We start from the raw sequence: 12,230 nt of genomic DNA on the forward strand, positions 1-12,230 counted from the left end.
CATGAATTGTAAAACGTAATCAAACAAAAGTGTTTTTTTTCTTTTAATTTAAGAAAATAAGCCCACATCTTGTTTCCGATAAGGAATTCAATATTTAGTTTAAGTGCCATTATACAGTAGTGTGGGTCAATGAGCATTATTTAAATTGCCTATAAAAATGTAATTTCAAATAACTGTTTGAATCCTGTATGAAACCAAAGGTTAACATAAACTCGATAGCCAAAGATCATGTTTTATCTGAACCTTATCTAGTCATTTTCATGTTCAATCAAACTGCAACCATTTCATTAAATAAACTGAATAATGCTAAATGGCTTAATACTGATACATGTATATAAAAAAAGTGAGAACAAATATGACAGATGCCATTCTTTGTGAACACTCAATGATACAGAACAGCATTAAAGACAACTTTGATGTTTTTTTCTTCAGTTGTCTTTGGAGGAACTCTACTGACTGGCACAGACCTCTGACACTACGCAGGTGGAACAGTGTTGCCATCAACCCACACACTGACCGAAAAGAGATTAATTTTCCTTGAAGATCAATGCTCTAATGGCTAAATGGAAACACATCTTGAAGCCATGATGTAAAGTCATCAGCCCAGTATACCGAGAAAGAAGGAACACATTCACAGCAGAATATCAAAGATGTTTTCTTTATATTCATGGGTGTCATGTTTGGATGTCCACATATTAAAGACCACAAGCTACTTGTTGCTGTCGAGCCAGTCAAGAAATCATTTTTAATCTCTCGATGAAAAGGTGTGAGCACAGACACTTGACTCTTCATAGAGCCCTTACAAGCGCACATTGAAAACGTGGTGACCCGAATTAATGACGTGTTTTGAATTGACTAGGCCTGCAGAATGAAAGATTGCACTCTAATTCACTGGAGAGTCTCTTCAAAAAGCTAATTAACAAGCTTTACTCACAATGTGCGGAGTGATTTATGTAATAGTGACCAGGCCTCGTCTATGAATACAGAAAGACTGTGGTTGAAAAACACTGAAGTCTACATACAAAGCAATTTCAAAGCATTCAGTCATAATGGTTAGAAAGCTTGCACCCAAGTCATTTTCTCCTCTTACACTTTTTAAGATTTTGCTTGAACTTGTCTTTTGGTCCTGACAGAAATTCATGATTCATGTGCTGGTGTAAGCCTATAAAACTTTGATCACTGTCTGCCAAGAGGTACCAAGTTCATAAACCAGCCATGCCTCCCTGCCTCCCTGCTCGTTCTCTACCTCTTGTGTGCACGAGCTCACGCCCCACTCGTTGGCTGTCGAAAGTGGTGAAACAGTCACGTATTTTAATCATGTATTATGATAACGTTTAGTGTTAACTGACCACTGAATGAAAAGGTGGTCAATGAAAGGTTAAATAAAATAGAACTTTAACCTTTGCCATGGAATAGACACAGCAGAGCTCCTAGATCAGCAGCTCTGACTTCATCCTCTCGTCTGCTTTTTTGCTGATCAGACATTTACATTATCCAGTGAAACCCTCACCATGGGAAATGTTACGTTACTCCAGGTCGGAGCCTCACTTCCAAATTCTTGGAATACATCTTTTGTGTATTTTTTTTTTTAATTACCTATAGCAATACATCTCTATCAAAACCCCAGTAATTCAATCGCATCAATTCACATCCAGTGGTTAATGGTGGCAGCTTCACTTCACGGCAGGTGAAGATCTCATCTTAGATCTCAATAGATCTGATCTTCTCATTGTGATATTCTGGTCCACTGGTACAATATACAGAAATGGTATTAAAAGTGCGATATGCGTTTTGTGGTACATTTGCATTCCTGATGACGATGAGTCAACATTTTTGCTACGTAGCCAACAGCAACAAGACCTAAACAACCGCCTCAATAGAAGCCCTTTAACCTTGGTGCTCCTTTTGATACAAGAAACATGACCCTTAAAAATGTACAGCCTGTTTATACCTCTAAGGACCTTCAAATCTGTAACTACCTCGTTTGTTCTGCAACCTTTCCTTTTGTTATGGACACGCCACTGGGCATCCACCGACCCAGTTTCACAGCAGGGTCGCTTCGGTAAAAATAGATTATTAACAAGCATCAAGATATGTCTTGTCATGTTACAGTATTCCAGGTTGATGATAATGAGTTGGAATAATGTCATGCCACCTACTAGGTTGGCCTGCTCAACATTTATGAATGCCTGTGGTGTGACTGATGTGCTCTGTCACTCAGGTCTACACTGCCCTGAATGTGCATGTGTGAATTTATGTATTTATGTGTGTATGAGTGGGGTCTTGGGGGATCGGTCATGCTTTTTTTTGATGATTCCTAAAGCTCCTTTATCACAGCGGGAACTTTTATTGTAATTTTTGGCTTTGACAGGTGAGTCTCAGATCCTGCGGATTACATTTCTGCTGTTCAAAACCTTTATGCGTCGTCAATCAAAAAGCATCGAATCAGACATGGAAGAGTGGGATTTTCTACTCAAACCACAGGGGAAACCATACATGAGAACGACGCCTACATTCCTCAATCATAGAAATGCACACACACTAAAAAAAAGGGGACTTTATTTTCACAGAGGCTACTTTTCATGCACCTCCTTCCACGGAAACATAACATGCCACCCTTACACTTTTCATGTGCTGTATAAGCGCTTTTCCCGGCTTCATACACCCACCATGTACTACGTCTTAGTTTGCCTCTACTGTACTCAACTGATGCATAACCAACAAGGAATGTGATTCATAATTAATGTTCAGCAGGATACATTGAAATTCATCATGTGTGTTTGACCATGCCTAACCCACAGAGATGCCGTCTTTACATTTCTCTACACCCGTGTTTCCCCGCACATTTCTCACATGAGCCACCAATGATTTCATAATCCAGACATTCACTCAAGTTTCTGTCTCCCTTTTGAAACTGAGAGCATAAGCTGTCGCTTTTTACTTGGAACTTCTGTGAGCAGAGCCATATCATCAAGCAAGCTTTTATTGACTTTTTATTTTTTATTTTTTTATTTTTTTTTTAGTTTCCACTTGGCTGAGTTACTTTGCCTTTCATCAACCAACAATCCGGTCAAAGAAGCCATTGTGATAAACTCCTCTGTGCATCTGCGCACCACATCTGCTATGGCTAAATTAATGCATTTCAAGCATATCAAAGTCCAAAATTGCAATGGCCTCTCTGGCTTTGTGTCTCTGTCTGTGGCTGTTATTGAGCAGTCAGCTGTGATGAAGCACTTTGGCACCAGTTCTACAGTATATATGCAATGACTCTGGACAAAACAGGGGTACAGCCCAAAGCAGTATTTTTCCCACAGGTAAAATAGTGTCTGTGTGCGTGTGTTTTCATACTGTGCATATACGCTGTGTGTGACAATAACATGTAGTCTCGACAGTATTTATGAGTAATGTGCTTGTGAATGTATTCTTTAGCTATAGAGTGTGAAGAATGTTTGAGATGATTTCAGCTTATTTGAAGATATCTGTATTTTTCTGTGTCCAAAAAAACCCCCTCAGTATTTGTCGCTTAAGGCTGTTTTTTCAGACATGCTTTCTTTTTTGACACTGCAACCGAGGGCCCAGAAGTCCATTTTTCCTTTAGAATATGCACTATAAATGTGCTTTTCTAGTTACAGCTCTATAAGTCAAAGTAAGCTGTGTATACTCTGCTTCATTTTAGGTATACACATACACACATATATTTATGTTTGTGGATTTTCAACAAATACAATAGAATTTTCTTGTTAAAGGCACAATGTTTAAAGTGTGACACCATTGTATGTTAGTTAACCCCATCAGCTTTAAAACTCTTTGAGTTCTCGTCTCTGCACAGCCCTAGGCAACACCCTTTAAAAGTTGAGATAGTGTTTTACCATGTCAAATAATTGTTGTTTTGACATGTTTTCTTACCCTCAGAGTCAATTCATATGAATTGCAATTATTTCAATCTGTAGTGAAATTAATCGATTGTAACATATGTCCCAAAAAACACTGATAAAAATGTCCCTGCAGGATGCAAAGAAAGCAGACACTTTGTGCCCTTTTCTACTTTGAGAGAAAATGAATGTGTGTGTCAGGCCCAGCGCCTTGTGTGCTCCGGCTGTTTCATTGTGTTTTAATACAATCAGGCAACTTCTCGCGCACTTGGAAGATTAGTCTACATCAAAAGAGCCGGCTGTCAACCTCAAGCTGATGAGAACAGAAGAGTTTCTCCCTTTTACCTGAAGGATTCCCTGAGGTAATCCTTCCAACTTTCGATACCTATGCAGGACCAGAATACATGGAATTCATCATCTACCGTTACAAAATACACTTATGCTGAGGGGGTTTGTTGTTGCCCAACGTGATGCATATGTGGTCCAAAAACAAACCGAACTACACTCGACATAAATGATTCCACAATGTGACACTTCTTAAGAGTTATGTTGCCCTCAAAGGAAATCGAACGTTTATGCCCTTGGCCACCACACGCCCCATGCACATCCTGCTGTCTGTACATCTCATTGTGCACTTTAGACGGGGGAGGAATCAGCACTGTGGTTTGACCCTCCGACCGTATACATCCGTCAGCTCTCATTGCATCAGTCCTGCCAGAAACACTCCTTTTGCTGCAGTAACAGCATCAAGGTCCCACATGTATAACCATGGCCTTTGACATCTGGGGTAGAGCCTAACACACACACACACACATACAAATAAACGGTTAAAAATGCCCATAAAACACCAGGGGAAAATCATGCCTTAAAGCCCACTTTAATCAGCTTCATGTATTGGTTATTTATCGTATTTACAAGAATTCAACTGGACAAGGAAAAACAGCAAGAAATAGGCAGTGAGAACTTGCAAAATAAATGTTTTTGCCAATCAGAGTGTCAAGTTCAGCCGCTTGAGAGTAGATTTAAAACTTCCATTGTTACACTCAGGCTCTAAATATGCCAAGTTGTTGTTATTTGCTCTCATTCTTAGCGGTCAAACGTGAGTGATGACATCTTCTATTCCACATTCAGCCTTTATTTGTCATACAGTAGATGAGTCGAGCGATGAAATAAGGCAGAGAAACGATTTGACAGCCCTGTACTGTATGAGACTGATGAGTTGTAAAGCCTCAGGGTGACAGGCAGCCGACCAATCAGAGCACACAAAAAGGCTTCCACGTGCCGAACTGTCAGTGTTACATCATCGAGAAGAGCCTGAAGATGTCAAGAACGATTTGGCTGGTGATTTAAAAGTGATTCCCCATTGTTTTTGTTGTTGTGACTAAAAAGATGGTGAAAACCAAAAGAAATAATGTAGCGTGTGGGGTGGGGGTGGGGGGGGGGAGCTATTATTTTTCATTTTAGCTCTTTTACGCATACATGTTGCCTTTGGATAATGTCCTTCATTTCCATACCTTGAGGTGCCATTCCTTAGGGTGTTGTAGGTCAAGATAAAAAAAAGAACACTCAACAGCTAATCAAATCTTCTTGTCTGCCTCTGTCAGCACAGGACCCACAGGCGGATCCCCATTTATGCATGACGCTAAATCTGTTAACCCTCAACTTTAATCACCCACCCAGGTCTGCCGGCTTGAATTGTGTGCCAAGTGTTAGCAACAGGTAACGCATGCTAAACAAAACAGTAAGCACACCTTAGCTGTCACACTGCGTGCAGCTACGAGTCAGACGTGGAGTATAGGTAGCTCTCCAATTGTAACGTTTTTTTTTTTTAAATTGTTGAAAGATGCTAAACCCGAAAATTGCTCACAAAGGCATAGACACTTTATGAGCATGTGTGAATGCATTGCTGATTCGTGGTCTTGCATGGCACTGCGTCAGTGTGTGAAAGAGCCATGCAATGAAAATCCCCTCAAATGGTCAGAAGATTACAAAGAAGCAATAAGAGTGCAGTTCATTTACCTTTACTGTTGGAGACCTGTTCCCAAATTGTTTCATATTCTTAAAACGCGTTTCATTTGTTTCCACTTATAATCAGTAGTTATCATCAGAGCCAAGGGCAATATCTATTTTTGTTTTTAGTATCATTAAGGTACTCTCCACTTTTCCCTCGCTTTAAGTAAAATGCCAAAAAAGTATCTTCTTTCATTAGATGTAAGGCTCATGACGTCTCCACCCTTGGGAAACGACGTGACGCAGCAAAAGTCGTTCATTTTATTTCTTTGTCTGGCTGTCTACTCACGTCCTCTGTGTGCTGTCAGCCATCCTAAATGAATGGAAATAAACTGCTCCTCCAAAATCTATTTTCATGATCACCTGATAAAACATTTTTTGTATACCTCTGTCTGGGATATTTATCTTAGCCTTCTCACCCTGTCCTCCGCTGAAAATAAAATTGCAATTGACTTTCAAATGTCCTGCCATTTTTGTGCTTTCCCTGGCACTGGTTGTTTATATCTAAACCAATGCTGTCCAAAGCAAACAACACAAACAAGCTTTTGCAACAGGTTCTGTTGAAGGCACAAACACTCTCTCAGGATCTCTCATGCCTGAATGCCACAGTACACTGACACTCTGCCAGCGTGTGAAAATGTGCACACATCTGACTTTTAGCGGCCAACTGACCCTTATGGCATCGCCTCCCTCTGTGCGTTTAGTACGTGTGTGCACAGTGTGAGTGCTTCAGTGTAAAGAGAGTTAAATGTTGAACATTAGATGGCTCAGGTGTATGTCATGTAGTTGAAGTGTCTTGCATGCGAATGCCCTCTTGGATCATTTATTGCGTATCATCCTCTCTCTCTCTCTCGTCCTCTTGCTCTCTCAAACTGTTTTACACTTTATTTGAAAAATTACAGCAAGTCTCATGCTTGCTACTTGCAAGGTAAAATTTGACTCAGGACCATTGACAGTATATTGACAAGCCTCTATTATAGCTAATAGCCAGAACGGTGACTGGCACCACTACTTAGTAGAAAATCTCTCTGCTATAGGCCGTGGCAACTTAACTTAGCAGTGTGTTTAATCTCTCGTCTAATATGATAACTCCCTGCTCCAAAACCCCGTAATAAACAAGATGATCAAGGCAAAAATGCTTCTACACTCTTTTCTCTTTCCCATCTCTCCATCCCATCCAGATGTGGCAAACAGCTGTTCACTGATAAAGGTTTCCTTCCACTGTGCAAAGGATTTGTTCATGGTGGATTTCTATGAGGTCTCTGTAATTAGTCCAGAGTAGACCCCCTCTACATTATATTTGAATCTGATACGTAAAGAATGGATTTATTGATGGTCAACATGACAATGGGTGGTATTATGATGGCTGAGATGATTTATGATATACTTCAGTATATTCCCAGGGCATTATTTCTGTTGTAAATTAGAACACAATACGTAACATATTTCATATTGGTAAATGTCAAGGTAAAAGTCTCTTCTCAGGTTTTATTGTCAATTCTGTATAAAAAAGTTACAATGATAAGTTATGATTATGATTGAGATTTTTAAAATAAAAGTTGTTAAAGGCTGATAAACTGTGAAATCATGGCCTGTCTTTACAGGGTAATTAGAAGCCTCACACATGGAGATCCACTTACAATTGAATAAAACATAAACAACAACTGGTTTAAGGTTGATGTGATGTTTAGAGTGAACATCAGGTGTCAGATCTGATCAGAAATCTGTCCAACAAAGCTATGAAATTTTTATTCTGGCTTCTTAGTTTCAGCAGTGCCGTGTCTCCACCTGTGAATCAAAGCAACTCTGGTTCTAAATATAAACCTGACTGACAGCTCCTCCGTTGCCTTCTGCCAATGTATTATGACGATTTTACACTCTGCTGGGTTTGTTGTCGTGTGCCTCCTATGTGTTTACCGGCCAACAATACTCACTCCTAACAACATGTTTATGGGCTTCCCTTGTGACTTATAGAAATGTGCTTACACAGTACTCTCAGGTCAGAGGTCGCACTGAACCACAAATTGCATTCAAGGACAGCGGATGATTCATCTCTGTCTTCATGTCCACAACAGTAAATGGCATCTGATGTTTTAAGATTAGGAGTCCATTTTGGTATCAATTTTTTTTTATTAGTTTGTGTGCAGAGAGAAGTAAACCTGATGCAGCCAGCCCAAGGTCATTTTTACTCAAGCCAGATTTTATTTAGCAGCAAAATGCTCGGTGTGTAATGATTTCATTTGATAGAAACTCCCCAAAGAAAATTTACACTCACTTTTAAAAAGTTATATAATTTGACATTCAGTGTCATTGGTTGCACTCCAGACGCTCAGCTCGATTAATTAGCGTGATTTAGATTTTTGGAGATTTTATGTCATGTAAATCAGCGGTTTAAAATCAGCCCTTTGTGGCACAGCCAAAACAAGTGAACAGCTTTAAAGCAGCTTTATTTAAAAAAAAATTTTTTTTTTTTTTACAATAGTGTTCACACTTACCAAACAATGTCATCCAAACAGCAAAGCTAAGGGAGAAACAAAAGACTTTTCAAGCTGTAGACAAGATCTTGTTTGGTCTGAAATACTAAAAAGAAATAATAATCGCATCATTGGGCTGCTGCGTATCAGTAAGGAGATGGATGTTACGAACAGCTACACTCGGTCAGAACATTAAAGGAAGGGTAGGCGGGAGGGGAGGGACTAAGGAGATATCACCATCAAGGTTTCCTTTCTGCCTGAGGGACTGGTGCCAAAGTGACACATCTACTGCACATTTACTCTTTCGGTTGCATGTGCCACCTTCAACGTACGCTTTTAGGTTGTCTGTCCAAACATACACCACAGAGTGTGCCGATGACACATTTTGCCATTTGCTCACTACAATCTAGACGGCCTGTTTATCCCGCTGAGCCACAATTTTCCTCTGTGATATGATCCAAACAGCAGAGGCTGTCCATCAGCTGGCCCCCCATGAGATGCTTGACAGCACTGCTTTGTCCTTATTGCCTCCCGTAAACCATAAACAGCAGACGTTTCTCAGAGCCACAACATGCATCTTCTAACATGCGCGCACACAATCCCTTTTTTCTGTGCCGCCTCCCACAGCCAAAGACTTAACCTTTCACTCTCCATTCTACACTGACGCCCCAGTTCCTCTTCCATGCATCTCATATTCAGATTGCTGAATTTATAATGGCGAATAGGGAAGCAGAAGGTTATGGCTGTGTCTGAGTGAGGGATGGGCTGTGCAGAGTGTCACAAGGCATCTATTGAACATCTGGAGGCAAGAAGTGACAGGTGCCGATGTGCACACTCTCCAGGCAGCATGCTTGAAATCTTGTACAAGGGTCATCGCTATTCCCTTCTATTTTTAGATATATATATATTTTTTGTTTTGAACACATTTCACCTAACACAAGGCATACGGTTAGTTTTTTAAATACAGATAAAATGCATTCATGCTCAGATGTGTATGCGCGCTCACATGTGCCTGACTGTGTGAGCACTCGGGTCACTGATGAAAGGGGTTTTATCCTCCCCTTGAGCTTCCCCTTCTGCAGATTTCCCCATGGATCCACCTTCACCTTAACACACTCTGTTTTTTCCCCCCCTCCATTTGTGTCTTAGCCTTTCACTTTCACTTCGAGCTGCAGGCTTTTTCAGCTCCATTGCTTTGATCGAGTTGGCCTGCAGGATTTTGTCAGAGGTACGATGGAAAACGCTTCCGGAATCGAGTCATTTTTATCGAATATTTTTTATAAAACAATTTGAATGCACTTTGGCTGTTTCACAACAATAGTTACAAAGAAATATTTGTGACATTAATTTCTGATTGTGTTCCACACTACATTGTGAATTCAGGTAGTACATTGGCTCTTTTTACTAAATTTGTTAAACCAGTTAGTCCCAGGCAGTGCAGGTAGTGAACAGCTGATGTTGCTTTTTGGATGGAAACAGCTGGCATCTTCCAAAATGACACTTCTATCCCCTTTGAGACATGCGCTGAAAATGTCATGACATTATTTGGAGGGTCTGCATGTAAGAATGCAAATGTGTTTCCCAGTATTACTGACCCAGACATAAACTGGATATTAACCATTAGCCCCCCAAATACGTTTTTTTTTTTTTTTTTTAAGTGAGCAGATACATGAGCGCAGCAGGTAATTGTGACATTGACTGTATATAAAATCACCTGGCTGTCATAAATGTAAAAAGAAAAAGGAAAAAAATGGCACTTCCTCAAGTGTCCACTTGAGGCTGACTGCAAAAGCTGTGGCAGTCCATTAACAGCCATGTTAAAATCCACATTTTGACAGCAAAATTAACACAGCCTGGAGAATCAAAACGCCAATTTGGTCTGAATAGCTCTTGTCTTATCAGCAAACATGGGGGTGCATTTTATTTAACCCATACATTTATATGGAGGCTCAGAGTTGAGTTCATAAATACAGGTTGTGACTGATCTCAATGAAAGGCGGACATGTTTTAACTGTTTGCCTCAGCTCCGGCTCTTGGCCAGTTATGAGACTGACTGAAAGTTATTTTAAGACAGCATTTCCAATCAAGCGACAGCCATTGATGGGCTTTGAAAAGTCTTCTTCAGAAACCAATGGATGAAATCACTGAGACTACATCCTTGTTTCAGACAGTCAATGATAAAAAAAAATATGGATAGCATGTCTCCGTCTCCTCCCTTTGTACAAAAATGAAGCCAAAATACACCATGACAGGCACTGACATATTGCTTTGGAGACCTAATGTGGAGGAAGTATATGTGCAGAAGAGATCTGGCTGGTGGAGATGCCGTCTTGTGTTTATTTGAAGCAGCCAATCACAGCTTTGGGAAGATGAAGGACTCTTGTGTTAGAACTCTTTGCTTCCTTTCGCTGTACGTCCTTTACTCGCTTTGCTGACAAAACAGCACCACATGAGTTACATTTGTCAAAAGAGCTGCCAGTCATGACATGACCGTTTGGTTTGTTCAGTTACATGTTGTACCTTCTGTGTGCCAAACTACACAATCTTTCATTAAATACATTTTGATTGGTTGTTTTTTGGTGTTGGCTAGACCAGTTGCTAACAACTGTGTTAGATCATTTGGTAAAGATGGCGTGTAAACATGAGTGGACGTTAAAATTGAAGAGATTACACAAAGTTGTTTTTCCACAATAAAACAACTTTTTAAACACCAGAGATATTAGACAGCACATCTTTAAAAAAAAAGAAAAAAAAGAAGATATGTCAGTAAACTTAAGTGGAGTAAAAGAGGTAGAATTGTTTTAAAAGTACAATGGAGTAAATGCGACAAACCGCTTCACAGAAATGCCCAACATTTTGAGTTATAGCTGACTTAGGAAGTTTTAAACTTGAATAGTTCTGTTAGAATATCATTAAAAAAAAAAAAAAATGAATACAGAAATGTGTGTGTACTTGAGTACGCCGGTTGTTACACAGCTCTTTATTTTGCTGCTCCACCACATAAAGTAATAGCATTTAAACATAGTGTTTAATTTGTAGACATAAAATGCTCTCCTAGGATCATTACCACATACCATAAGAGAGAGGAAGAGTTAAGAAGTTAGTGTATATTGTAGTCAGGCTTTTCTTCTGATGATTTCTGTGGGCAGGGCTGTCCTATTTAGCCTTTAATTAAGAATCCTTCAACCTCAAATGTTGAGACATTTATCTGCACCTTGGGGTCTCTGATGCAGCAACTAAAGCTCAGCCTTCATAATGTTCCGCTGGTGGTTCCTTCATGTTCCCTCCCTCTAATTTATCACATCAATCAGCTAGTTACTGTAAGTATTGTTCCCCCAGTCACAGCAGCGACCCTGCAGAATGAGTTAAGATGCAATTGGGTGATGACGTCTGGAGGAAGCAGCAGAGGCCAGTAATGAGCTTGTATGTCAGGCATGTAATCTCATCTAGATGTAAATGTATTCCCGCACAAGTTGGCCCACTAATTTATTCATCCAAGTGTAACTTCATCAATTCATCCCTCATATTTGCTATCAACACAATGCGAAAGTCGGGAGGAGAGGACGTCTGATTTCACCAAGAGAGGCTGCTGAAGTTTTTTTTTTTTTTTTCTCTCAGCAGGGAAAACACAAAGAAGTGAAAGAAGTTTTTTTTTTTTTTTCATTTTGAATGCGAGATTGAGAAGCAGTGCGGCTGGTGTAAGGCGGGTGTAATTGCTTCATATTTAATATGACAAACATGCAGACGTTAGGGTGAGAGTTTGCGTGCCCCGTGCTGATGCGCTTGCTCTTATCCTTGTCGGCCTGTTTCCGGTATGCACTTCTCGTGTTTGCTGCAGCGGTGCATGAAACGTGCCACCAGAACACTGTGGCCG

The 12,230-nt window shown here is 40.1% G+C and overlaps 1 long non-coding RNA gene across 1 annotated transcript in view; it reads left to right on the plus strand.

Annotated features, from left to right (window-relative positions):
• Positions 1–12,230, plus strand: part of LOC306840102 — an 83,096-nt gene that overhangs the window by 33,918 nt on the left and 36,948 nt on the right. The window lies entirely within an intron of this gene.

The sequence above is a fragment of the Symphodus melops genome (assembly GCF_947650265.1).
Source record: "Symphodus melops genome assembly, chromosome: 19".
NCBI classification, from domain to species: domain Eukaryota; kingdom Metazoa; phylum Chordata; class Actinopteri; order Labriformes; family Labridae; genus Symphodus; species Symphodus melops.